Raw genomic sequence first — 26,030 nt, 5'->3', positions numbered from 1 at the left:
GGCCTTTGATTTCTTTCGTTAGGATGATTCCTAGGTATTTCAGTTTTTTGGATGCTATTGTGAAAGGAATTATTTGCCCTATTTCTCTCTCAGTGAGTCTGTCACTGGTGTAGAGGAAAGCTATTGATTTTTGTGTGTTGACCTTGTAACCAGCTACTTGACTGACTTTGGTTATTAAGTCTAGAAGACTTTTGGTGGAGTTCTTGGGGTCTTTTATATAGAGTATCATGCCATCTGCAAAGAATGACAATTTGACTTCTTCATTACCTATCTTTATTCCTTTTATTTCTTTCTCTTGTCTAATTGCCGTGGCTAATGTTTCCAGAACTATATTGAACAAGAGTGGTGATAGTGGGCATCCTTGTCTTGTTCCTGATTTTAGTGGGAAGGATTTCAGTTTTTGACCATTTAGTATGATATTGGCTGTTGGTTTTTCCATAGATGGCTTCTATCAGTTTGAGGTAGAGACCATCTATTCCAATTTTTTGTAGGGTTTTTATCATAAATGCATGTTGGATTTTGTCAAATGCTTTTTCTGTGTCTATGGAGATAATCATATGGTTTTTGTCCTTGGCTCTATTGATATAGTGTATTACCTTGATTGATTTGCGTATATTGAGCCATCCCTACATCTCTGGGATGAATCCCACTTGATCAGGTTGTATGATCTTCTTGATGATCTTCTGCATTCTGTTTGCCAGTATCTTATTAAGGATTTTTGCATCTATGTTCATTAGTGAGATTGGCCTATAGTTCTCTTTTTCAGTTGGGTCCTTCTCTGCTTTGGGGATCAAGGTGATGCTTACTTCTAGGAATGAATTTGGAAGTATTGCTTCCCTTTCAATTTCACTGAAGAGTTTAAACAATAGTGGCAGCAGTTCCTCTCTAAATGTTTTGTAGAATTCAGCAGTGAAGCCATCAGGGCCCGGGCTTTTCTTAGTTGGTAAGTTTTTAATTACATTTTCAATTTCCTTGGTTGATATTGGGTTGTTCAGAATTTTTAGGTCTTCTTCATTCAACTTTGGTAATTCATATGTATCTAGAAATGTGTCCATTTCTTCTGTGTTGTCCATCTTATTGGCGTATAGGTTCTGGAAGTAGGTATTGATGATCCTCTGGATTTCTGCTGGGTCTCTTGTAATTTCACCCTTTTCCTTCCTAGTTGCATGGATTTGGGCCTTTTCTTTCCTTTTTCTCACAAGGTTGGCTAAAGGTTTGTCAATTTTGTTGATTCTTTCCAAGAACCAACTCTTGGCTTCATTGATTTTTTTATATTGTTCTCTTAGTCTCCATTGCATTGATTTCTCCTCTGATTGTTATAATTTCCTCCCTTGTATGAGCTTTGGGGTTGTCCTGCTCTTCTTTATCTAGAAGCTTGAGGTTCAGCATCAGGTTGTTTAATTGGGCTCATTCTGTTTTCCTAATATCCATATTCACTGCTATGAATTTCCCTCATAAGACTGCTTTCATTGCACCCCATAGATTCTGATATGTTCTTTTGTCATTGTCATTTAATTGAAGGAACTGTCTGATTTCTTCTTTCATTTCCTCTGTGACCCATTGGTTATTCAGAAGTGTGTTGTTCAATTTCCACGTTTTATGAAATTTTTTGAGTTTCTTTTGCTATGAATCTCCAATTTCATCACACTATGATCTGATAATATACAAGGGATAACTTCAATTCCTTTGCACTTACTTAAACATGTTCTATGTGTGAGTATGTGGTCAATTTTTGAGAATGACCCATGTGCAGCTGAGAAGAATGTGTATTCTAATTTTGTGGGGTGGAAGACTCTGGAAACATCTGTTAAGTTCATTTGTTCAAGAGTTCGATTGAGTTCTAGTATTTCATCACTTACTTTTTGTGTAGTTGATCTATGTATTTGTGACAGTGGGTGTTGAGGTCCCCCACTACAATTGTATTAGTGCATATATGACTTTTCATGTCCGTTAGTATTTGTTTTATATAGTTGGGTGCACTAGTGTTTGGTGCATAGATATTGATGATTGTCATCTCTTCCTGTTGGATTCTTTCCTTTACAAGGGTGTAGTGTCCTTCATCTCTCTTAATCAGTGTTGGTTTGAAATCTACTTGATCTGCAAAGAGGATAGTTACTCCTGCTTTTTTTCGGATTCCTGTCCCATGGAGTGTTGTTTTCCACCTTTTAACTTTCAGTCTATGAGTTTCCTTTTGAATTAAGTGTGTTTCTTGTATGCAGCATATTGTTGGATTTTGCTTCTTGACCCATTCTGCCAGTCTATTTCTTTTGATTGGTGAATTGAGACCATTAACGTTGATGGTTATAACTGAAACGTATTGACTTGTCATTACCATGACTTTTTCTTTTTGTTGAGTTCTCCCCCTTTACATTTAATTTCTTGTCTTGCCAGATGGGTTCATTCTGCTTTGCTTCCTGGGGTTGTGATCCTCAATGTCTGTTCCTAGGATATTGTGTAAAATTCTTTGGAGTGCTGGTGTGGTATTCACGAAGTTCCTAAGGTGCTCTTTGTCATGAAAGTATCTTATTTCTCCATCCATTTTGAAAGATAGTTTTGCAGGGTCCATCAATCTGGGTTGGAGGCTCTTTTCTTTTAGGGCTTGGAATATGTCACTCCAAGCTCTTCTTGCCTTGATGGTTTGTGTTGAGAAGTCTGCTGTGATTCTGATGGGCTTTCCTTTGTATGTGATTTGTTTCTTTTCTCTGACTGCTTGGAGAACTTTGTTCTTCTGTTGTGTTTCTGGAATCTTAACAATTATAGGCCTATGTGTAGATTTTTTTTGATCAAGGCTATTTGGAGTCCTATATGCCTCACTTATCTGTATGTCAAGCTGTTTTCCCCTGCTTGGGAAGTTTTCTGCCATTATTTCTGTGAAGAGTTATTTTATGTGATCTCCACTCTCTCCTGTTTCTTCATTGAGCCCAATCTGTCTTATGTTATTCTTCTTTGCATCATCTAGCAGCTGGTGGATTGATTTCTCATGTTCCCTTATAATTATGAAGCAATTTTTCTTTTCCTGGTCACTAATTGCAATCTTATCTTCTGTATCTGAAATTCTGTCCTCACATTGTCTCATTCTGCTGTGTAGACTTTCAATGGAGATTTTCATGTCCTGGAAATCTACTTGCATCTGTTTTATGGATTCCATTTGTTTCTTATGTTGGGATTCCATCATGTTCCTGAGCTCCTCTCTAGGTTTATTAATCATGTCTTGCACTAGGACCACAATTTCTCCTGTTATCTGAGAAATTATTTCTGATTTCCTTTTTTCCAGATCCCCTTTTGTTGCCAGTTCAGTGAGTCCAGGTGGTTGAGTATCAGAATGTTCCATCTCATTTCCCTATGGGGTTGCTGTAGGTGATCTGGAAGTCTGGTTTTGAGACTTATTTACGTGTTTTCTCATTTCAAGTGGGAGGGGAGCTGTTAGCACCTGCACAGATCACCTCCTCTGAGCTGGGAGAGGTGGGACAGGCGCCAGGAGCAGCGGTAGGGATGGTGACCCAAAAGCCCTTTCCTGTGGGCTGGGAGCAGCAGGAGGGATGGTGGCCTGGAAGCCCCTTCCTCTGGACCAGGAGCAGTGGGATGGTGGCTCAGAAGCCCCTACCTCTGGACTGAGAGCAGTGGGAGGGATGGTGGCCTGGAAGCCCCTTCCTCTGGACCAGGAGCAGTGGGACAGGAGGTGGCCCAAGAGCCCTTTTCTCTGGGCTGGGAGCAGTGGGAAGGATGGTGACTGGGAAGCCCTTTCCTCTGGACCAGGAGCAGTGGGACGGTGGCTCAGAAGCCCCTACCTCTGGCCTGGGAGCAGCGGGACTCAGTACCTTGTTCTGGTGGTCTGGTGTCCTCTGCGTCTTTGTAGTGTGGGACCAGGGGGCTGCCTGTCTGCAGCGGGGTGATTAGGCATCTTTCACGTGACTCAGGACCTCGGTAGGGCATGCACAGTCCTGCCTGTCTGCAGGGGGCTGATTTGCTGTCTTCCACGTGACTCAGGACCTCGGTAGTGCGTGTACAGATGTGTCTGTCTGCAATGGGCTGAAATCCATAATTTTTTTAGATCTTGCAAAAACATATAGATCATTTTTAGTTTTAGAGCTCTCCTACGATTTAGAGGCCAGTTATTTAAGATAGAGATTCTGAAACTTAACATTTACTAGCTTCACAAATTGTACCAGATTATTACTGTTAGCACCCTGAATTGTAGTTAGATATCTATTTGTTTTCTCTTCCACTAAATTATAAACTCCACAAACTGTTCACCTTGGTATTTTCAAGAGCCTTAAAGAAGAGTATGAGAGTAAGAGGAGCTAAGAAAATTATGAGATTGTGTTTATGAATAATACTATTTTAAGAAAAGGCTGCAGTCAATATGTGACTCTCCCCAAAATTGCGTAGTAAATTTAAACTATGTAGCCAAGATAAATGAATGAATAATCTTTAAAGGGATAATTTCTTCATTGTTTTATTAAAAGCCAGTGGATTAATTGAGTACAAATTCTGAACTAGGCATACTATTATGACAGTTTGCTAAATAGAATAAACGTATAAGTATTATATCTCAAAATACAGCAGGGATGATAACAGAGCAGACAGAAAATAAATGTCTGAGAAATGAGTGAATTAAGTTGATATATGGTTAATCTTTTGGTGTGCTTGATTTATTTGGCATGTAGATTATTAATTATGGACTTCAAGAAGAAACTCATTTATGATACCTTAGTTCAGAGTTCCCTGCTTTTGAAACTGTCAAAGGTATACTGTCATTATATTTCTTATTGTATAATAATTTTCTTATTCTGTCTCCCTCCTTTGTCCACTCCCTCCTTTGAGCCCTTGTATAAATTTTAATCACAGCCCTTTAACTTTTCATTGTAATATGTTTCTTAATTTATTAACAAAATTTCTTCGCTAAAGTAGGATCTGCGCTCTGTTAGATTGGGACATTCTCTCTCCCCTCTTCCTTCTTTCCTACCCCTTCCCCTTTCCCCTCTCCTTCTTCCCCTCTCCCTCCCTCACCCATCTCATTTATTGATTGATCAATTTATTGAAGTCCTGGAGATTGATCCCCGGGCTTTTTCATTGGGCAACAGTCCTTTTCAAAAATTTTAAATTTTGAAACATTGAAACAGGGGCCTTACTAAATTACTAAATTGCCCAGGTTGGGCTTGAACTTGCAGTCCTCCTGCCTTAGGCTCCCAAGTACCCCTCTCTCTTTTCAAATCTGGGTATCTGTGTCACCTAGCATTTTGCCTGAAATAAAAGAGGTCTCAGCTGCTTAAGGAATACAGTTCAGCTAGAAGGAAATGTACAGATTCCTATGGACTACTATAAAAGTAATTTAGTTTTTTGCTTTGATTCCTAGCCCACTCTACAGATTTGATCTTAGAGTGTGTTCTTACTGTGATGCAGACATGGTGTCTTTAAATATTTGACAGATAAATGAGCTCTTTCTATCATCGATTCTGCTGTTGGTAATTTCATTACATTCTTTCAGGCCTTTAGCCTGTGCTCAGTCCTTCTTTGTAGTTTCACTACTTTTTCTTAGCTCTTCACTCATAATTATTGTATTGGCTATTTATATTATATCATTATAATATATAATAATATTTCTATAAAATAATGTTGTATAGATCAACATAGCATATTCATGAACTAGATTTTAAACATACCTGGAAGGCATTTGTTGTACATGACATTTTATATATATATAAATATATGTATATATGTGTATACACACACACACATATATACACACACACATAAATATACACATATAGGCTAAAATTAAAACAAGCCAAAATAGTGATTACTTGCACTATTTATTAGACTATATCTATTAACGTGGGGAACTCTTTCTCAGCCTTAATGCAGTAGCTAATTAATGTGCAGTTGTAATTAGTTTTCAGTGTCATAGCACATGACTGTCACCTATTATAAATATGGTCCCAAATGAATACCAAAAAACACCCAGAAATAAAGTAAGAAAAAACAAAACTCAATAGAATTTTTCAGACTCAAGGCATTCAGAAAGCATAGTTGAATTCCTATTTAATGAAAGAATTTAAAAAATATATTTACTGTGGCCACACTCTTTTTAATAATTCCCCAGGTCATATTGCATCTTCTGCCCAAACTTTTTAACTTCAACAAATAACTTGGAATTTTGAAACATCCTTCACTGTCATCTGCAAACCTACACACCCCAAATTTATTTCTGGAGCTTGTCCTCTAGTCAAACTATTTCCACATCTGAATCTTTGGTGCCTTGGCATTGGTTATGAGACTTTATAACTCAGTCCTCCTTGATGCCATAAGTATGGTATAGCTATATATTCTTGAATTTGACAATTTACGCTTGGCTTTCTACAGTTTTAGCACTTCATGTCCTTCTTTATTTGGACTTAGCAGCTTTGCTCTAGATTGCCTGTTTTTCATGAATTCTCTTCTTCACTGAGCACTTTTACTAGAAAATTTTATCTCTTTCTTTTTACCTGTACTCCTACCCTCCTTACTCTTCCACTCCAGACTCTGTGTTCTATCCACTGAAATGGTGCTTCTAACTGCTATACCCTAACTCACATCCATAAGACATGGCTGACAAGACAGCAATATCTGATGTTTTCTCTTGATTTGGGACAAATATTTGAGTCATTTAAGTTTTTTAAACTTGGGTAACTAAAAAATCTGAACTTGGCATGGTGGTACATGCTTATAAGCCCAGCATTTTGAGAGGCCTGGGCAGGAAGATTGCAAGTTCAAGCCCAGCTTGGACAACAGTGATTTAGCAAGACTCTCAAAATTAAAAAAAAAAATTGTGTGTGTGTGTGTGTGTATGTGTGTAAGGATAAAGGACTGATATGAAGCTCATTGAAAAGGCCCTTGGTTCAATTGTTAGTACTGAAAAAACGTGCCATTGAATGATATTAAGAATGTAAGCACCTTATAACTTTAAAATAGTAATAGTTTCAACACTCTGCAAGGGCAGCCACATAAAAACATATAAACATGCTGACATCAGACCTAGATTATGTTGTGAGTATAGTAACAGGGGCTATGCCATTGCCTCAGAATGCTAGGCCTGTGTTCCTATGGTTGTAAAAGAGCATAACAGCATTTGTCTTAGCCATCTCAGTAAAATGCTGAGACTGAAAGTCTTTGGAAAAGCCAAATATGCTACACAGATAACAGAGATGATGACTATGAACCTGATCTACATTTCTAGGTGGGGATGACAGGGAATGCATTGGCAATAAATAATACAGTGAAGGTTGGCATCTGAGATCAGAGAGCTGAAATAAATAAGGTCCTAAACTTCTTTAGGGTGGCAAGTTACAGAAATGATGAATGATGTCAAGATCATTAGATTTGGAAGAGGACCAAAGCAATGATTGGAAAATGCAGTTTTGAGTTGCTGAGACATTGAAATAGAATGACCAACAGAAATATCTATTATAATATACAATCCTCTGGTTTAGGAAGATGATGAGCTAGTCTGTATATTAATGTTCACACTTAGAATGTCAGGTAAAGCATTCCTTGGCTACTTCTTGTCTTTGTAATAAGGGTAGCCTCTGGTTATGAGTAGGGAAATAGTACATTCTCCGGGGAAATTTGAAAAGCCCTCTGTCACCTATAGCTGAGTGTTAGGATTTACTAACAAGAAAACTGAATAAGTAAAGTATATATTTAATGATGAATACTAAGGAAAATTAAGGAATGAAGGGGTTATAGAATGTGATAAGCTTAAGGATTGCAATTTTGGATAGAATGTGCAGGAAGAATTCACTGAACGAATGATATCTGAGTAAAGACCTCAAGGATATTCATATAATCTATGAATAAACCATGCTTCATTTCTTCCCTGCTAACTCCACACATCCCAAGCCCAGGAGGAAGTATATGGATGCAAAAGCAGTAATTGCTATGTAGCCACATAGTATTATGAAAAACTTTACTTCTATTCCTTCATTATTTCTTCTAATATTCCCGCAATGGTACTGACAGCAAAAAAATACACTTGCATTATATTCAAGATATGTGGAATACACTTGCACACAAGTGTGTGATGTATGATGAAAGTCAAAATCATATTGTTAGAAATGGAGATGTAAAAAAGCCAAAATAAACTTTTATTTGATTTGAACATTCAGCATATAATATATGCTTTGTTCTTTCAGTAATTTTCATGTTAAAAATGAAATTCAGAATGACACTCAGTTTATATGTGTTTAAAAGATGTTCTGGAATGTTGTCCTAGTGGATTCTCCAGCAAAATTAGTGATGCATTTAAATTGTGCTAAAAGCCTAGTTACTATGTAATACTGAATGATTATGTAGGTAATGATTGTTATTTTCCATTGCTTTTATCTTCAGGTTGGATATAGCCTTACGATCTCATTATTATTCCTTTTATGACTTAGTGTTCCAGTTTTGGAAGGACACATAACAATGGAACCTAATAAAAATCTGTCTCTTCAAATTCTTTTTCCTTGAATTTTTCTAGGTAATGTATATGTGAGATTTAAAAAATTGCAACTTGCAGTATAATTGTGTTAAAAAGCTATATATGTATAAAGCACATAATTATGTAATAATACAATCATACAACTACAGTATAATTGTTCAACTATTATGCAGTTATGTAATTATTATCAAATACTAACAACTATTCTAATTAAGGCATAAATTTAGTTACTGAGAATGAATCTAAATTATCCTCAACAGTTCCATGTATTTGTTATTTTATCTGGTATTTGGATTATTTATATTTACTTTGTGTGTATGTGAGAGAGATAAGGGAAAGTATAGTACAAGGAGGGAGGGAGGGGAAGGAGAGAAGGAGAGAAAAAGAAAGAGAGTAAAATATTAGGAAATCTATATGAAGAGTATATGAAAATTCCTTGAATTATTTGTTGTAACTATTCTGTACTATTCTGTTGTAATTATTCTGTACTATTCTGTACAAGTACAGAATAGTTTTATTTTCCCTTAACTTTTATGTATAAGTAAATAGTGTTATGCTTAGATCTAACATGTGCCTCCAAAGTCTCATGTATTCAGTGGTGGGGAGTTTGGAAAGTGATTGGCTCATGGGGCACTATGCTCATCAGTCTCAGAGGACTTCCTTCCTGAACTGCTTCATAAAGTGACAAGCATGTTGGGGTAAGTATGATCACAGTGAAAGGAAGTATTTTGAGGGGGGTTAATGGCAATGTGTTTTTTACTGTAATAAATTCTTAAAATTTAATATTCACTGTGTATCTTGACCACATCTCATAGTTCATAGAGGCTAATGATAAAAGCAAAGTGACCAAGGAAGAGTCTACTACATAATCCAGGCTGGAAATATTGGTGGGTCAGACCAGGATGGGAGCAATGGAAGTGGTGACAACTGTTAGGATTCTCATTGTGTTTCAAAGGTGAAGTTAAAACTTGTAACCTTGGCTCTGACATGTGAAAGAAAGTGAGAAGTCAATAGATCTTCAAGGGTTTTAATGATGAGCCATGAAAATAATAAATGGACATTAGTTAAAGTGGAGGAGGCTGTAATCAGAGCAAGTTTGGGGATGGGAAAGATATGGCACTTCTGGCCCTCATATTTTCATAGGATGGGCTTAAAATTTATATTAGGTTTCCAAGTGGGGATTCTAAAAATATAGTTGGATGTAGCCAACCAAATTACTATTCAAGGACAATATGAAGTATCTGAAGCCATTTTAACTTTCTTCTTGATGGCCTCTTTTCACCTCTGGAATTTTGAATCTTGTCCTTAATACTTTCAAAGTAATGAAAGTATGAATGAATGATGGGTGAATTTATTAATTTACCTTTGTAATTAATTAGTAGAAGTAAATTTTTGAAGCATAAGGTCACATAACTCTAAGTCCCCAAACCTATCTATGATATCATGCTGTTCACTTTTCTGGACAAACAGCAGAAGTGAATGCTTTGGTTCCTGAGGGATATCTTTTACTAAAGGTCCCTAGTGATACATAAGAAATTGTCTCATGATTGACATTTGAATCAACATCAAGAGTTCCAACTACTCATATTCTAAAGCAATGCCACTACCATGATAAACTGTTCAATTTACAGAAACTGTTGAACCATATCACTTATTTGATAGCTCTCTTACATAAATAGTTCAACAGAGACTTTTGAGCATGTACATATACATTTTTCATCATTGGCATATATAATAATTTAGCTGACACTATCTGTTTCTTTAGTGTGGTATCCCAGCAGTTTTCATTTTAGTATAATTAATAGATACTTATTTTTGCTGCCAAAGACAAGGGTACCAATAGCTCTCTGATGTGATTATCACTTCTTTCCTGTGGTCCTTGTCACATATTTATTACACTGCTCCATTATTGTTGCCCATTTACTTTTCAGATAAAAGCGGTGACATACAATTCTTTTAAAGCACAGATGTTGAGTTCCATATCATTGCCCCAATGCATAAACACTTCCCTAGTATATCATCAGAAGATGACTATTTCACTAGAGCAGTTGCAGATGCTTGAAATATAAATGATATATGCATATTACTTTGCCTTACCTTTCCTCCCATCAACTTTCACCACTAGCTGATGATGACTAAATATTTAGCACCCAGAAGCATTGAAGTACATCTACTTAATTTCTAAATAATTTATAAGTAAATGTTGACATTAAAGGAAATTTTAGATCTCAAAAGAAAAACTACAATGTGAAAATTTGGGTAGGCACCCAAAAGCTGGATTAAAGTAGAGTGAGTTTTCAGCAAATCCTCTAGACTGCTAACTATATAAAGCTGGAAAACACTTCAGAAAGTGTAGGGGGAAATATTCACATTTTAGAACGCTCAGTATGCAGCTGCTACTGTGTAATCCACTTTATGTGTATTGTTTCACTGAAACTTCATAGCAACTCTGTGAAGGCAATAGAAGCTTTATTTTCAAGCTAAGAAAACTGAGGCTATAAAATGGTTAGGGTATGTACCATAATAAGAAAGTTGGAGATCTGAAGTTCAACTTGTTTGTTTTCCATGCCATTCTGCTTCTCATTTCTCTCCTTGTATACATGAGGAAAATACTTAGAGATATTTATTTAGTTATTTAAGTTTATGCATGTGGTTTATGACAGATCTGGGGTTAAAATGTCTGGTCTCTCTAGGCTCTCTGTGCTCTACATTAGTCCTTTCTCTTAGAAAAGTCTGTAATTCACAGTACTTAGGTTTGAACTTACTTAGAAACTATAGAATGTTTCATAACTTGATTTTTCCCTTGAAATAACTGGGCTTCAAAAATGGAGTAAATGAAATTATTGAACAACTTAATTCTGTTAATATACGTATCCTCTCTTTTTACACACAGTTTTTATTAGTACATATTTGTAGTACATAATGATTTTACATTCACTGTGGGGAGTTGGTACATGTGTATAACAAATCTTAATTCTTTTTATGTCCCTTTCCCATTCCCTCCTTCCCACTTCCCTCCACTCTTGGTCCCTTTCCCATATACAAAAGATCTTTCTCCTTGTTTTCTATTATCTATCTTTTGATTTGCTCTCTAATTCATTTATATTTTGCATTTCTCATATAAGAGAAACCATGTGGCATTTAAGCTTGTGTATCTGATTTAGGCTTTTTATCTGTTTTGGCATGTGGCTCTTTTCTGTTTGACTTTGGAATAAGACTTGGCTTGTGTTGGGAAAACCTTCATTAAACCTTTTAGTTAGAAAACTGAGAGCTGGACAGCTGCTTAATCAATGATACAGTTCCATGAAAGAAGAGACCAATGGTAATTTGTGATCTTGGAACTTTTTGGTGAAATATTTTCAACTTTAAGTACCCAGAATCATCTATTAAAAGTTAAATACATGTCAGCTACTCTATAGGTCTAGTGGTGTAAAATTGAATGAAATAGAACCTCTGAATTTAAGAAGTTCAATATTTAATTATAATGGGAAACATGGAGTAAATAAGCATTTGTAGTTTTGAATCCTATTTCAGATAAAATATGAAGTTAGGATTGTATACATAAAATATAAATTCAACTCTGAATGAAAACCCAAAATGTAATACAGAATTATAAAAAATTCTATGGGTAGACAAAGGGATGTTTGAACTGTTGGAGATAGTGGGTGGTCACAGCCTGAGTCAGACATTCCTAGTGAGGCTGTAAGAGATTAAATTAGGAAGAGGATATAATTTTATTTTTACTCTTGGTTTTCTTTTGCTATTGCCTTGGAATACCCAATAACTAGTTGGTTACCTTGCGAATTGGTAGCTACACCTCAGACTTCTGGTACCTACATCCAAAGTGTGAGGCTTGTTTAGCCTTGGGTAATGCTTAGATACTCACAGTAGGAATATAATATAATGAGATTTAGGACTATAGACATTTCAAAAGAAAAAAAGCAAAAAATACAGATTACAGATACCTTGTAAGGAAGGTTGTTAGAAGAACGAGAATTTCAGATTAACACAAAAACTCAGCAGAAAGAATAAGGTGAGATATTAGAGTTACAAGAAAAGGAAAAAATTATAAAAGAGCCAATTTATTATAAATAAAATATTTTAAGTTAACACAACAGATGGGATTAATAACAGGATGAGTGTATCTGAAAAATGGATTAGGTCACCAAAAGCAAAGAGGAATTTTTCCAAGAGGAGGCAGGAAAAATAAATATATTTTTATAAAACTATAATATATATACACGAAAGAGATGAGTGTAGAAATTGAACACTGACATCTATATAATAGAAATTCCTGAAAATTAAAAATGTAGAATTGATTTTAATAAAATAATAGAGGTAGATTCCACAGAAGTAAGGATTAAGGAAGATGACTAACCTAAGTAAGAATAGAGAGTGCAAAATATCAGACTGAAAATAAAAACCCACACCAAGCCCCATTGGCACATTATTTTTTAAGAATATAAAAGACAAGTCACTACAAAGGGGGGAAGAGGTAGGGGCAGGATGGTTTATATCACAAATGGACAAGTGTCATACAGTCAGAATCAGTTCCTAGGGAAGATTATATTTGATAACAGAGTTCCTGTAGGAAATTGCTGAATTTGCAGCTTTGCTTTTCAAAACTCCACTTCAGTACGATGTGAAAAAAAGGGAAGAGGCTATGGAAAATCATCTGATTATAGATATGATGATAAAAGAGGGCCACCTGGAAACCCTGACTGAGGAATGAGGTGAATCAATTGCCTTCATGGCCCCAGTATTCCTCCAATGGCTGGTGTATAGAGAAGGTAAATATCTGACCTAAGAAGCAGATAACTAAATATGCACATTCACAGCAGAATAAAAACCATCAAAGAGTGGAAGGTTGAGTGTGCTGGACAAGTAGATGAATGTGTGTATCTCAACAAGGATTCCTCTGTGTTCTTGTAGATGATTGTGATCATGCAGGGAATTCTCTTTGCAGGGATCTGGCCTGATATCCATGTCTATAAATGTACATGTTTGCCTCAATATCTTTTTAATAATTCATTAATATAGTTTTTCAGATCATTTTCTTGATTAGTCCATGTTTGTAGTACATAATGTTTACAATCCTTGTGGGTAGTTGGTACTTGAACATAATACATCTTAATCCCTTTTTTCATTCATTTTCCCTCCTCTCCCCCTCCTCTCTCTCCATCTCTTGATCCTCTTTCCCTTTGAGAAAGATATATCTCCCTACTTCCTCTTATCTGTCTTTTATTTTTCTCTTTATTTATATTTTGGGCTTCTCATATAAGAAAAGCTGTGTGATATTTAAGTATGTGTGTCTGATTCATTTAATTTAACATTATAGTTTCAAGGTGCATCCGTTTTCCTACAGGTGACTCAAGTTTATCTTTCTTTGTGGCACAGCAGTATTCTATTGTGTTTAAATACTACATTTTCTTTATTCTTCTGTTGATGGACATAAATATAGTTTTAATAAATAATTTTACCATACTGAAGATTTAATATAGGGTCTTCATGATAAGCTAAATCCCAAACCCTTTTAAATTTTTTTATTTTGAGACTGAGTTTCACTCAGTCTTTAAATTGACCAGTCTGAGCTCAAACTTGTGATCCTACTGCCTCACTGTCCTAGAGTGCTGGGATTACAAGTGTGCTCCACTACAACTTGTTCAAATAGTTTTACGTTGTACATCAATTATTTGTCTTCATATAATTAAATCACAAAAGCATGGAACCTGAAGAAAATAAATAAAAGACTGTGTATTTAGTTTTTTTAAAAAGCATATAACAAATATATCAAAAGTTCCAAAGAGAAGAAGCAAATCACACCCATAGGAACAAGAAAGAAATTAGTATCAGACTTGTCAACAGTCAACAGCAACATTGGATGTAGGAAGATGATGGTTTAACATTTTTTATTTTTTGGTAATGGGGATCGAACTTGGGCCCTTGCACTTGCACAGCAGGCAGTGAAACCACTGAGCTAAATCCCCGGCCCCAGGTTTAACATTTTGTAGTTTTGAAGGAAAAAGACTATGAGCAGAGGATAAAGAAGTTAAAGCATTTACCTGCCATCCATTTCTATTTTTATTACAAGGCTAGGGAGGGGGGTGCACATGTAGATGACATCCTCTTTGGGACAAGGCAGGTAGCATAGCATAGTACCAATCTAAACATGCTGATAAGTGACCTTCTGATAAATAGACATAAATGACACTTAACATGAAGAGAATCTTTATGGATAGAATGCTCTTTCCAGGCTGTCTCTAGGTTAGGATTGGACATGGAAAACAAACCTATAAACTTTGGATTTTTGAGACATGACTCTATAGGAAATATCAAGTAAGCTATGCAACTATTTGTTGTATAAAAGAGATGTTTTGAAACCTAAACATGTAGGAGATAACACACACACACAACAGTTATAGATCTTATCTATTGATCTGGCCAGACAGAATATCCAATGTAAGAAGAATGAATTTATAGAGACATGGGATTCTCTGGCTCACTTGTGCCTCTTGATTGCGTCCACACTTCAAATTATTAATGAAGCTTGATACTGGATAATACCTTAGAGCCACGTGAATCTTATTTGACAATCTGATTCTCTATTAGCACAGAGTTTTATGTCCAGTCAAGTTATCTGAGAAAGTGTCCTTAATTTGATGAAGTCTATTTTGCACACTCACACGCATGCACACATTAACATAGATGGAAACATGTTAGAAGCATTTTTCCTAAAATTAGAATTGAGAAGTGGACAAGGATGACTACTACTGCCAGTTCTGGTTAATAATATGCAGAAGGTTCTAGGTAATACTATAAAACAAGAAGAAGTGAAAGGCTTAAGAAATTAAAAAGAGAAAATCACATCAATATTCTTGATAGATGATATGACTGTCTGTTATTAACCTCTCCCAATCTATAAACAAATTAATAGAAACAATAGAGCTTTATATCAGGTGGCTGGATATAAAATCATTTAAACAATTCATTTCTCATATAATATTAATGATGAATAACTAGAAAACATAATGTTAAAAGGCCACATTTATTATAGCATCACAAAGTCAAGTATCCAGTAACAAATCTATCAAAAATGTATGCAGAATTTAAAATTTCATAGAAACATTAATAAGACCTAAAAATAAATATATTCACAAATATGAATATTTAACATACAAATAAATGTTAATTTCTTTCAAAATTGATCTATGTGTAAAATGACAATTATAAAAATCTCAACAGGATTTTTTTTGAAACTTGATAACCTGATTTAAAACTTATGTAATAGTATAGATGTCAAGAATAGCCTAGATACTTATAAAGAATTGTGAAGAGGGATGATTTGTGATCTGGAATTGTGTTGTGATCAAGTTACAATAGTTAAGACAGGCCAGGGATTTAGCTCAGTGCTTCCACTGCCTGCCTCACACACGCAAGGTCCCGAGTTTGATCCCTGGTACCAAAAAACAAAAAGAACCCAAAAAACAAAAACAATAATTAAGACAGTCTGTTACTTGCCCTGGCATTTACAAGTTGCCCAAGTATGAAAAATAATTTAAAATTTTGACTTATATATGTGGAATTTTGATATATAAAAGCTATGGTCTCATAGATGAATGGAGAAAAGAGAAAGCTACTCAATAAGTTGGCCAATCATAAAGAAAAATCAAGTGATGCTCCACTTTCATCAAGTTCAAAATCAATTTTAGACAATTGAAGGATTTAAATATTAGAAGAAAGTTTCTAAAAACCTTAACAGAAAACATATTTGAATATTACTCTAATATTAAAGGTAGGAAATGATTTTTTAAAAAACCAAAAAAAGCTAACCATGAGGAAAAGCTGACAATGTCGATTTAAAACATAAGAAATTTTCTTCTTCATGTGATGATTTTTTTTCAAGGCCCAGTGGAATCTGGAAATTTAATCTACATATCTCTTGTTATCTTGTGTGTGGACAAAGGCTCTCCACAATGGCCTGACTCAGGCTGGTTATGAGAGCCAGGGATTAGAGCACAGAAATAGCTTCATTGTTCTGTGCTGGACCTGTCTCCATTAGCTGGACTATCACAACTACGTGAGCCTCCTCCAGTTTTGCTGGTCAGAAGCTTTGACGTGCACCACTACATATTTTAGCTGTATGGAAACCACTCTAGTTTCAGGAGTGTTCTTTTTTTTTATTACATTCTTTTATTGGTACATTGTAGGTATATAACACAATTACATTTCTCATTGGGAATTGTACCTTTACATAAAGCACCTTGGTTCTTATTTTTTCCTCATTCCTAGCCCTCCCTTCACGCCCTCCACCCTTCCCTATTTACAAAGACTTTATTTCCATTTTTTCCCATTTCTCAGCATTTTTCCTTTCCCTTCTTTCCTTTCCCCTGCCCCTCCCACTACCCCCACCCCTTTGGACCTTTTCTTCCTATTTTGCATTTTCGATTATTCATTCTAATCATTGATACATTTTAGGTATAAAATACAATGACATTCATCATTGGAAATTTGCACCTTTACATAATCTCTCTTGGTTCTTATTTTTCACCCTTGCCCAGCCCTGCCTTCAACCCCTCCATTCCTCCCTATTTACCAAGATTTTGTTCCTATTTTTCCATTTTCTCATATTAATCCCATTCCCTTCTTTCCTTTCCCCTGCCCCTCCCACTTCCTTCCCCTTTGCCCCTTTTCTTCCCATTTCACATTACTTATTATATGTTTTAGTCCTTATTTACACTTTCAGGTTCTCACACCAGAGAAACTATTTGGTATTTACACATGTGTGTCCTATTTATTTCACTTAAGAGTATCGCCTCAATGTGCATCCACTGAGCTATAAATGTCTCTAATTTCTCATTTTTTATGGCTGAGTAGTACTCCATTTTATAAAAACACCACATTTACTTTATCCAGTCTCCAGGTGATGGGCATTTGGGCTGTTTCCAAGTTTTAGCTATTACAAACTGTGCTGCTATGAATGTGGGCGCACATATATCACTGTGGTATGATTCTTTTAATTCTTTGGGGAAGATCCCCAGCAGTGGTATAGCAGGGTCAAATGGGACTTCCAGTCCTAGTTCTCTGAGGTATCTCCATACTGATTTCCACAGTGGTTGCACCAGTCTACACTCCCATCAGCAGTGGAGTAGTGTTCCTCTTTCCCCACAGCCCCGCCAACATTTGTTATTGGTTGATTTCGTGATAGCAGCCATTCTTTCTGGAGTGAAGTGGAATCTCAGCATTGTTTTCATTTGCATTTCTCAAATGACCAGTGATGTTGAACATTTTTTCAGGTATTTATTTGCTATTTCTACTTCTTTGTCTGAGATATGTCTGTTCATTTCAGATGCCCATTTTTAGGTTGGGTCTTTAAATTTGGGAGGTCTGATCTTTTTAAATTCTTTATAGATTCGAGATAGTAGACATTTGTCTGAGGAAGAGAAGGTGAAGGTATTTTTCCACATTGTGGGTTGTCTCTTCACACTGCTGGTGGTTTCTTTTGCTGTGCAGAAGCCTTTTAATAAGAAGAGATCCCACTTGTTGATTATTTGTGCTAGTTCATGGGCAACTGAGGTTTTGTTCATAAAATCCTTTCCTACACCGATATCTTCAAGGGTTCTACCTACCCTCTGTTCCAACTGGTTCAGAGTTTCTATTTTAATGTTTAGATCTTTAATCCATTTTGATTTTAGTTTAGTGCATGGTGAGAGATACAGGTCTAGTTTTAATCTTTGGAAAGTTGAAGCCCAATTTTTCCAGCACCATTTATTAAAGAGGCTATCTTTCCTCCAGTGAGGGTGTTTGGTTCCTTTATCGAAGATGAGATGGCTGAGTGTGTCTGGCGTTGTTTCTGCTTCTTCTAATCTGTTTCGCTGGTCCTCCAGCCTGTTTCTTTGCCAGTACCATGCTGTTTTTTTATCACAGTAGCTTTGTAGTAGAGTTGCAGGTTGGGGATTGTGATACCCCCTGCCCTGTCTCTATTACCTAGAATTGCTTTTGCTATTCTGGGTCACTTCTTGTTCCAAATGAATTTTTGGATTGTTTTCTCGAGACCTATGAAGTATGCTGTTGGGATCTCAATTGGAATTGCATTAAATCTATATAGCAGTTTTGGAAGTATGGCCATTTTCACTATATTAATCCTTCCTACCCAGGAGCAGGGAATGTCTGTCCCTTTTCTGATATCATCTTCAATCTCTCTTTTCAGAGTGCCATAGTTTTCAGAGAAGAGGTCTTTGATTTCTTTCGTTAGGATGATTCCTAGGTATTTCAGTTTTTTGGATGCTATTGTGAAAGGAATTATTTGCCCTATTTCTGTCTCAGTGAGTCTGTCATTGGTGTAGAGGAAAGCTATTGATTTTTGTGTGTTGACCTTGTAACCAGCTACTTGACTGAATTTGGTTATTAAGTCTAGAAGACTTTTGGTGGAGTTCTTGGGGTCTTCTATATAGAGTATCATATCATCTGCAAATAATGACAATTTGACTTCTTCATTACCTATCTTTATTCCTTTTATTTCTTTCTCTTGTCTAATTGCCGTGGCTAATGTTTCCAGAACTATATTGAACAAGAGTGGTGATAGTGGACATCCTTGTCTTGTTCCTGATTTGAGTGTGAAGGATTTCAGTTTTTGACCATTTAGTATGATATTGGCTGTTGGTTTTTCATAGATGGCTTCTATCAGTTTGAGGTAGAGACCATCTATTCCAATTTTTTGTAGGGTTTTTATCATAAATGCATGTTAGATTTTGTCAAATGCTTTTTCTGCATCTATGGAGATAATCATATGGTTTTTGTCCTTGGCTCTATTGATATAGTGTATTACATTAATTGATTTGCGTATATTGAACCATCCCTGCATCCCTGGGATGAATCCCACTTGATCAGGGTGTATGATCTTCTTGATGATCTTCTGCATTCTATTTGCCAGTATCTTATTAAGGATTTTTGCATCTATGTTCATTAGTGAGATTGGCCTATAGTTCTCTTTTTCAGTTGGGTCTTTCTCTGCTTTGGGGATCAAGGTGATGCTTGCTTCCAGGAAAGAATTTGGGAGTGCTGCTTCCCTTTCAATTTCATTGAAGAGTTTAAACAGTAGCAGCAGCAGTTCCTCTCTAAATGTCTTGTAGAATTCAGCAGTGAAGCCATCAGGGCCCGGGCTTTTCTTAGTTGATAAGTTTTTAATTACATTTTCAATTTCCTTGGTTGATATTGGGTTGTTCAGAATTTTTAGGTCTTCTTCATTCAACTTTGGTAATTCATATGTATCTAGGAATCTGTCCATTTCTTCTGTGTTGTCCATCTTATTGGCGTATAGGTTCTGGAAGTAGGTATTGATGATCCTCTGGATTTCTGCTGGGTCTCTTGTAATTTGACCCTTTTCCTTCCTAATTGCATGGATTTGAGCCTTTTCTTTCCTTTTTCTGACAAGGTTGGCTAAAGGTTTGTCAATTTTAGTGACTTGTCATTGCCATGACTTTTTCTTTTTGTTGGGTTCTCCCCCTTTACATTTAATTTCTTGTCATGCCAGATGGGTTCATTCTGCTTTGCTTCCTGGGGTTGTGATCCTCAATGTCTGTTCCTAGGATATTGTGTAAAATTCTTTGGAGTGCTGGTTTGGTATACACAAAGTTCCTAAGGTGCTCTTTGTTATGAAAGTATCTTATTTCTCCATCCATTTTGAAAGATAGTTTTGCAGGGTACATCAATCTGGGTTGGACGCTGTTTTCTTTTAGGGCTTGGAATATGTCACTTCAAGCTCTTCTTGCCTTGATGGTTTGTGTTGAGAAGTCTGCTGTGATTCTGATGGGCTTTCCTTTGTATGTGATTTGTTTCTTTTCTCTGACTGCTTGGAGAACTTTGTTCTTCTGTTGTGTTTCTGCAATCTTAACAATTATATGCCTATGTGTAGATTTTTTTTGATCAAGGCTATTTGGAGTCCTATATGCCTCACTTATCTGTATGTCAAGCTCTTTCCCCCTGCTTGGGAAGTTTTTTGCCATTATTTCTGAGAAGAGATTTTTTTATGTCATCTCCACGCTCTCCTGTTTCTTCATTGAGCCCAATCAGTCTTATGTTATTCTTCTTTGCATCATCTAGCAGCTGCTGGATTGATTTCTCATGTTCCCTTATAATTTTGAAGCAATTTTTCTTTTCCTAGTCACTAATTGCAATCTTATCTTCTGTATCTGAAATTCTGCCCTCACATTGGCTCCTTCTGCTGTGTAGACTTTCAATGGAGTTTTTCATGTCCTGGAAATTTATTTACATCTGTTTTATGGATTCCATTTGTTTCTTATTTTGGGATTCCATCATGTTCCTGAGCTCCTCTCTCGATTTATTGATCATGTCTTGCACTAGGGGCACAATTTCTTCTGTTATCTGAGAAATTATTTCTGATTTCATTTTTTCCAGATCCCCTTTTGTTGCCAGTTCAGTGAGTCCAGGGGGTTGAGTATCAGAGTGTTCCGTCTCTTTTCCCTTTGGGGTTGCTGTAGGTGATCTGGAAGTCTGGTTTTGAGACTTATTTACGTGTTTTCTCATTTCAACTGGGAGGGGAGCTGTTAGCGCCTGCACAGATCACTTCCTCTGAGCTGGGAGAGGTGGGACAGGGGCCAGGAGCAGCGGTAGGGATGGTGACCCAAAAGCCCTTTCCTGTGGGCTTGGAGCAGCGGGAGGGGGATGGTGGCCTGGAAGCCCCTTCCTCTGGACCAGGAGCAGTGGGATGGCGGCTTAGAAACCCCTACCTCTGGGCTGAGAGCAGTGGGAGGAATGGCGGCCCAGAAGCCCCTTCGTCTGGGACAGAAGCAGTGGGACAGAAGGTGGCTCAAATCCCTTTCCTCTGGGCTGGGAGCAGTGGGAAGGATAATGACTGGGAAGCCCCTTCCTCTGGACCAGGAGCAGTGGGACGGTGGCTCAGAAGCCCCTACCTCTGCTCCGGGAGCAGCAGGACTCAGTACCTTGTTCTGGTGGTCTGGTGTCCTCTGTGTCTTGGAATGTGGAACCAGGTGGCTGCCTGTCTGCAGCGGGGTGATTCGGTGTCTTTTGCGCGACTCTCAGGAGTGTTCTTTAGTCACACTCCCTTGACCTTATCCTCCTGCAGTTAATCTTGGGTAATCCAATATTTTGTTTTATTACATATTATATTGAAGAGTGCTTGGCTTTCTTTCTTTTTTCTTTCTTTCTCATTATTTCTTTCAAAACCTTTCTTTTTAATTTGACACATATCTATATAATAATCTATGAGGTTACTAGTCTTAGGTTAATTAAGAGTTGCTGACCTATTTAGTATCATTCTCACACATTCTCAATAGCAAAAGATTTGCCCTAATTGAATATGGATTATGGCTCTTTCAAAAGCCACTTCCTCTAATAAACATTGTATCATTTCATACAATGAGCCATGGTCTTTGTATGTATTTCTTTGGAAACAAATATTTTATACAGTTATATGTGGTTTACATGTTAGTCCATTTTACCCTCAGAAAATATCATAAAATCTTTAGGGGGTGGGACCATGTTCATTCTTTCATTTCATCCATTCATTCATGCATATATGTACACATGTATTCATTTCTTCACTACTAGTTCTATGAGCACTTTGTGAACATATAGTACTCACTAATGTAATATATGTTATAGATCTCGTTTTTGGTATCAGATTAAAAAATGACTAGAACATGGATCACTCTGTCAAGGACCTCAGAATTTATGAGGGAGACAGAATTAAAATGGTAATGATCCCTGCCCTTACCTGTTACATATATTTTAATTTCTTTGTTCTCAGCTCAGGCTCTTTATTGGTTTTTGTACAGAGCACTTCGGTTAAAGCATCTTGTTCATTTCTCTATCAATTAATAATAGACAATTTATTTAATTATCCTTCCTCTTTTTTTTAACCAAATAAAAATATGAAAATTGAATCTAGCATCTTTACTGCTTTGGAAGCAATTGGTATTCTATAATTTGTTCTAACTCAGTCTCTCCAGAGGTGACACCATTTAATCATTAGCATCTTTTTAGGTGCTGGATAGTATCATTTTTTCAGAGGTGTTGATGTGTATACATTGTCATGTTTTGCATTAGCTTCTGAGGGCAATGTGTCTCCAAATATAGCCATGTAGCTTATAGGAAGCTTCCTTTATAAACATGTATTCCTGCTGATTCTTGGCAACTTTGAAGAGAAAGAGTGGGTTTTCTTAATTTCAACCATTGTGTCCTCACAAAGATGTCTTCTTATAAATGAACTGCATAGACTCTTGAGACAGAGAGATTTGAAATAAATATTATATGAATTTGTACAAGTTAAAAATTTTTGGAACCTCAGTTGTTTCTCCCATACATATGGTAAGAATCTTGTATAATTATTTGAAGAAAGTATATAAAGTATCTGGCATATAGTTGGTGTTATGGGCTGAATTGTGTACCCCTAAAATTCTCATATTGAAGCCCTGACCCCCAGTAATTCAGAATGTGACTGTATTTGTAAATAGGGCCTTTAAAAAGATTATTAAATTAAAATGAGGCCATGAGGGAGGGGTTCAAATCCAACATGACTGCTATCCATGTAAGAAAAAAGATACACCAGGGGTGCTGTGCCGAGAGCGATGCCTACCTGAAGGGGCAGCAGGAGGATTCCCTTCTGTAAGTCAGAGGCCTCAGAGGAAACAAGCCTACTTTCCTTGATCTTGCACTTCCAGCCTTGGAAAGTGTGGCAAAATAAATTCTTGTCTAAGCTCCCCAGTTGTGTGGTATTTTGTTGAGGCAACCTTAGCAAATTAATGCAATTGGGAAGAAACAAGAAGTGGCTTTTTTTTCTTTGAGTGTTGGATTTGGAGCCAGTTATCATGGGCTTGAACCCTCTGCTTCCATTTCTTTATTTGTAAAGTGGAGTGGATATCTCCTTAGAGTTTATAACAATGATTAAATTAATTAGTATGTATAAAGATCTTTGAAAAGGTACTTTTTTTTATTAAATCACCTAACATTTGCCTTGATCCTTCCCTATCTTGTCTACGTAAGGTTAGAAGACAAATATTTTCCCATACTGAAAAAGTCTTCTCATGAGTGTCTTGGAGTCAATGTTTTGTATGATACATGGTTAACATTGTCTTGCAGTAGACTTTCAAAAGTGCCTCTTTCAAGTTACTCAACAGCTTTTGTTGGTCCTGATGACAATGAAATAATTTCTGTATCACCTACTCTGGCATTCAAAGCCTCAAATGTCAAGATCCAAACCACCTTTACAGCATTATTTCCTGCTACTTTTTCATTCCAAATCCCCTTATTTATAAATACTTAAAAGTAATAACATGTGCTTATGTTAACTTACTTATATTGACTCATCCTTTCCTAGACATCTTCTTTCCTACTTCTGTTCTTTGGTCTAGACTTTTCCTTCCACATGTAAGTCTATTCACTGCACACCCCCCCCCATTATAATTCTAACCATCCATTAGAATTTAGCTTCTCTTGTGAAGTTTTTCTTAACAATTTCAAACAAAATGAGTTTTTCTTGTACACTCTTATAACTCTGCATGATTATTGGCCAGAAAGAGCTGTAGAATGGATAAACGCATAGACAAATGGATGGGTGGATGGATAGGGTGAGGTATAGATAATGGAAGGAATGATGAAGGATCTGTAGGCACACAATATAAGCATACTGGTATTTCCTATCAACAAGAGCATTTTTCATGGTAGGTAGATTGAGAAGTAGTTAAAAATTCTGATTTTTTGCTAATAAAATTGACACCACACACCTTTGAAATGAATTACTGATCACAGAAAATAATCTAATAGTATCTTTAAATTGTCTCTTTATCATTGTTTTCTAGTTAAATATACTTGCCAATACTGATATTAAAATTAGTGTACCTGTATTATTACATGCCCTATAATTTCAGAATTGAAATTGAGAATTTATTTAAAAGATTTTCTTTATTGAATGACTGAGGTAGTTGTTAGTCTTCCCTAATGAAACTGAAGCTGACTGAATATTGAACTGAATGAGTATATAAATTGAAATGGATAGATGCATATAAAGTAACATTATAATTTTCTTGTCTGATGGGAACATTGGAAAGGTTAATTAGTGCCTGTGATGATTTTGTCCCCCTTGATGAAACGACATTATGCAAATACTGAGTGCAGAATAAGGACTTCCAGTAAAATGAAAAAGGTTATATTATCAGTGACTGTAGGTGGATTTAAATATTTTTGTTCCAGACTGAGGGAACTTTATTTTTAATCCCAAGGTGTTGCCTTTAGATCAAACATCTTAACTGGAGATATTGTAATGAATATGTTTTTCTTTGGATGAGACCTTCATGTGGTAGATAGAGTTATGGATTTATAATTCCACTGGCCACGAAGAAAGTATGAGGAAAGATATTAATTTTTCCACTTCTTATATCTGTCAGTAGCACATTTAAATATTCACTGAACATTAATCATGAGGGACTTCCTACTGCTCTTAGGTACATTACTGAACCCTAAGGGTAGAAGTATTTCACATCATCAGATCCTGGCCTTAGATAGGATGACTTCAATTTGACTCTCACAGTTTAGGCCTCATCCAGCTACACCTAGAGATAACAAATACCCTTGCTGAGCACACTGTTTAATAATGCCTTTGTAACAACACTAGACAATAGCAATACAAATTGCCATTATGTTGTGTAGTTTGGAAGTTAATAATAAAAGACAATTAACATTTTCTGTGCATCTTCTATCTTCCAGCACTGGATTTGTATTTTATTAGCTTAGAAATCTCTCACTACCATTGTGTTAGGTATGTCTGCTACAAGATTAACCTTTCTCTATTACTGGACTTATTTTATTCCTCTGGAGTCAGGGGGTTAAGTGTCTATTTTCTTGCTACAGAGTACACTCATTGAAGATTGAAGCCATATGTCTCTTGTTCATTTCTGTATCCTCATTTACCAGCACAGTGTTTGGTACATAGTAGGAGCTCAATTAATATTGTTAGAGAAAGAGAGTTTTATGATCCTATTTAATCTTCTCATTGTTCTTGTAACCTCTTTACACCTTAAAACTCCAAAGCCAATAGCCTTCAGAATACATGTGAAAATTGAATTAAAGGTACTCCAGATTAAGATGGAAATTAAAACTGCAGTACATATTTTCCTTTTCCTAATTCTTAATCACATGAACAAAAAAAAGTTGAAACTGACCTCTCATTTTCCATCTCACTCACATACACACTACAGTAGTTCCATCATCAGAAAAGGAACGAGGTATAATCTAATGCATCAATCTTAAAAAAAACAGTGGCCAAAGAAGACAATAAAGAATCTAGAGTAGAATAGAGAGGTGCCACACACGTTGGTTTTTGGTGACACCTGCTATTTCTTCCTGTTATTCTAGCAACACTGTGCCGCTGTATTTCTGGTAAAACTTAATTATTAAGGTGACATGGCCTTTAGAATTCTCAGTAATATGAACAAACCTGGAAATACTTGAAAATGAATGGTTAGCCTTATGTTATTACTCTTATTGAAGGCTCGGGGAGAGTCAATCGTGGGACAGAATGTTTTAACAAAATCTCAGT

At 36.2% G+C, this 26,030-nt stretch overlaps 1 protein-coding gene and 1 pseudogene across 15 annotated transcripts in view; both read left to right on the top strand.

The window, feature by feature from the left end:
• Window positions 1-26,030, top strand: part of Dlg2 (discs large MAGUK scaffold protein 2) — a 2,046,311-nt gene that overhangs the window by 355,928 nt on the left and 1,664,353 nt on the right. The window lies entirely within an intron of this gene.
• LOC147827840 (selenoprotein K-like) lies at window positions 1,764-16,081 on the top strand (annotated as a pseudogene).

This window comes from Heterocephalus glaber, unplaced genomic scaffold (genome assembly GCF_053883595.1).
Source record: "Heterocephalus glaber isolate CG9 unplaced genomic scaffold, H.glaber_assembly_v1.0 deba00001429, whole genome shotgun sequence".
Taxonomy (NCBI): Eukaryota; Metazoa; Chordata; class Mammalia; order Rodentia; family Bathyergidae; genus Heterocephalus; species Heterocephalus glaber.
This window is presented reverse-complemented; position numbering and strand designations above follow the sequence as displayed.